A 3,566-nucleotide genomic window follows, 5' to 3' on the forward strand; every position below is an offset into this window, starting at 1 on the left:
GATCTCATCTTTTCTAACTTTTCTTATTTTTCCACGTCCCCTTCATTGACTCAAAAACTTGTATAGAGCTGCTTAATGGAAAACACACTTCTGAGAGGCAACCAGCCCAGCCCCAGTTCAAGCGGCTAAGAGCAGGATAGTGTCTCAGTCCCGGTAGCACAGTACAGGTCAGGGCCTCAGGACAGGTAACAGACCTTTTTTTTTTTTTCGGTCCCATCGTATGTACCAGCCCGCAGCGCTCGGGCAGTGGACGTCGGGGCTTATTCAAAGACAGTCTCTGTCTCTTCCTTAGGTGCCTGGCCACAAAACGTCTCACTGCTGTGACTTTAGCACTTGCGGCCCCCTCGGGGCTCTGAAGATGAGGGAAAGGGCCCAAAATCCACGTAAAGGCTGAAAGCAGGTTCCTCTTAGGCTGCTCACGGGAGAGACGAGAACTCTCCACCCCAGGAAAGGTGAGCTCCAGTTTTCCTTGGCCCCGTAGTGCTGAGCTCTTCAGGTTTTCCTCCCTGCTGGCCCCAGTTTGCAGACTGGAGGGCGGCAGCAGGGTTTGGTGGCTGCGCAAGCTCCCGCGCCGTTCCACAGGCTGAGTTTGCTGTGAGGATTCTCCAGGAAAAAGGCAGATACCGCAGCACGAAAACTGATCAGAAGACGCCTGCTGTGTTTAAAGTAATTATGTAATAAACCTAATAATTGAAATTTAGATTTCTCTGGAGGCCATCTCCTCTCCTCATTTGAAAACATCTCTCTGATTTCTTAAAATGAATGACTTGAGTAACGCACGCCCGCTAGACTACCGTGCCAGGGCGTAGGTGACCAGTAGATGACTCCAGCTGGGGATCCCTGAAGGACAGGACTGGGGCACCAGTGATAGATTGCCAGTTGCCAGGGAGATACTTTCCCTACATGTCACTGTCCAAAAAGCTACCAAACCTTTCAGTTAAAGGCAGCACTTGCATCTTTTTAAGCATTTCTCTGTTCACTGCTGCCATTTTTGTGTGGAACGGTGCCCCTTCCACTGGCCGGTTATGATGTTTGCTTGAAAACATATGTTTCGTCACCATTCCAGCTCTGTTTGTTTCCTTTAGCCAGATTTCTCTGTTTGGATATTCATCCAGCTCCCTTGGCGTTTCTGCCTGCTAACCACTTATGTTTGCAGTATGTCACAAAATTAAAACATTCCTCAAGATGCATACGTCTTCCCTTTCTGAACGCTACGTGTTCAAAGAAAAATGTCACAATATTTGTCTTTATTCCTGCTGGAATTCTTCTCGTCCCAAACAACTAGCTTTATTTATTCTCCTGGATGAAACCGAGACCATAAAAGTATTACATCTACTAATCATCCCCTTATTATTCAGGTCAAGTGGATCTGAGAGAGGCAGTTCTGATTTTGAAGGACGAGTAAAAATAAGGGCACTGGTCTTTATATAAAGTGCAAATACAAGTCACCCTTAAGTGGGAGGTGACTTAACTATTAAAGTAAAATAGGTATTTACTGGGAAAGCTCCAGACTGTTTGTGAAGCAGAGAGCCCACGTAAGGAGTCATAGCATGGGGCAACCGAAGAGCTCTCCTCGTGCCCCATCGCTGCCGGTCAGCCTGGCCGTGAATGCAGTTCAGGCTGTGTGCGTTTTCATCCTCTGGCTCACCTCATCACCGATTTGCCGCTTTCTGTCCACCGGGAAACAAAACAAATCTACAGACTCATTTCGCAGGGGCCGCAGAATGACAATAACTTTTAAACCGCTGCCCTGCATTGGGTCTGACTAGGTCACAGATCTGGATCCTGTCATTAATCCACTGTTACATCTCTATCCTTAGTTTCACATCAAAACACACATGAAAAACTTAAAAGAATGTAATAGATGGATACCTGGCATAAAAGGTCAAAAAAAACCCCAGTATATCAAATATACATACAAATATATATAACATATAAGGTTTTTTTCTAAGCACAAGGCTGAAGAGGCAATTAAAACAGAAACATAAGCTTGGAAATAGAAGGTTAAATGGAGTTCAGCATTCATATTGAGGGTACGTGTCCCTTTGGGAAAGAATGCCATGCTGGGATATGCAGCTGAGGATGACGCAGGGCTACAGGAAAGCCATGTACAGTGGCCCAGCCTGGTGGCCATGCCTCATGAAGGCGTTATCTACTGCAGGACTCTGCCAACACAGAAGAAATCCTCTACAGATTATTTTTTATTGTGGTTTGTTTCAAAACAAGTAAAGAGTCATTGAGCCGTTGCGTACCACGGCAAGATAATCTTCAACACCTTCATCAGTCAAAGCGGAGCTTATCTAATTTTACTGATTTACTTACTGACAAATCTGGCAGCAGCCTTACAATGTAAGCTTCAAAGAGCCCGTGGGACAAAACGGTCCCTGAGTTACAAAACACCAGTTAAGATTCTGACGGCAGCAGAACTGCGGAATAAATCAATCAGTTATACACGCAGACATACAACTTCAGTTCAAGAATGCCACTTGTAAAAACAAGGTATGGGTCTCACGGCCATATTTGTTTGGGTTCTAAGTAGCACTTTTAAGACTGATAACATACCAGGGAGGAAGAAAATCCTTATTTGGAATAGCAAACATGTTTCTACCTCAGCACTTGGCAAAAAAAAAAAAAAAGCAATAGTTGTGGTTGCTCAAAGTCTTTTGAATATTTAGCTTTGAAGTTATCACGTTTGAATACACTCAGTTAAATGGGATGTGAAAATGCACATTATCTAATTCAGTACATAAACAACGACGAGCAACTATGTACCAGGAAGCTTCTTTCTCTCCCTCTCTCTGCTTGGAAACCTATTCCTAAACCTTTGTGGTAGCAGAGATCAGCCCTCGAGTTTTGTGGCAATCCACACATCTTTGGTCTGACTGACCACACAGAGATTGTCCCAGCTCGGCCCAGCACGGCCAGGAATTTGCGTTCTCGGTACTACATCTATTAATTCAAATTACTGTGACTGCAGAGTTCTTTAGAACTAAAGACGCATTTCACTAAAGCGTATCGTTTACCCTTGGCTTGCACTGAGTAGAGAACATGAGGCTGAAGACTGGTGGACACTATGGAAAGCTTTTACCATATGTTAAAGACTGTCAGTTATCAAATGTTAATCACATACTAGTAAGCCGTTGGTGTTGTACAGAGCCTTAGGAAAAGTCACTATTCACCCACCCCTGTCTGGATCAGTTAGAGAAGCCATCTCTTCCATTTTCTACAAGTGGTACTCGTTTTTATCTTGTCTTGTAAAAAATATACTACTACTAATAAAACCAGCTGCAAACCTCGTACTCCTGAGCGCGGCGTTTAGTTCCAAATGCCAGTTGTCACGTGGCTCTGCTAATCTGGCCAGCGAGATTCTCAGGTTATAAGCCTGCTTTCAGCAAGCACCTCAGGTCAAAGAGTTACTCCAGGGAGACCTTCTGTTTGTGTCTCAGATAAAAGAATCCAACCCCACACTTTCAGCACGAATGCCTTTTTCCCCCCCTCCCAGTTCGTGTGTCAGCTTAATTAGTAGGTACCTGGTACAATTAATGTCGGTTGGGTCCTTGTCTTGT

Source organism: Larus michahellis, chromosome 5, assembly GCF_964199755.1.
Source record: "Larus michahellis chromosome 5, bLarMic1.1, whole genome shotgun sequence".
Lineage (NCBI taxonomy): Eukaryota > Metazoa > Chordata > Aves > Charadriiformes > Laridae > Larus > Larus michahellis.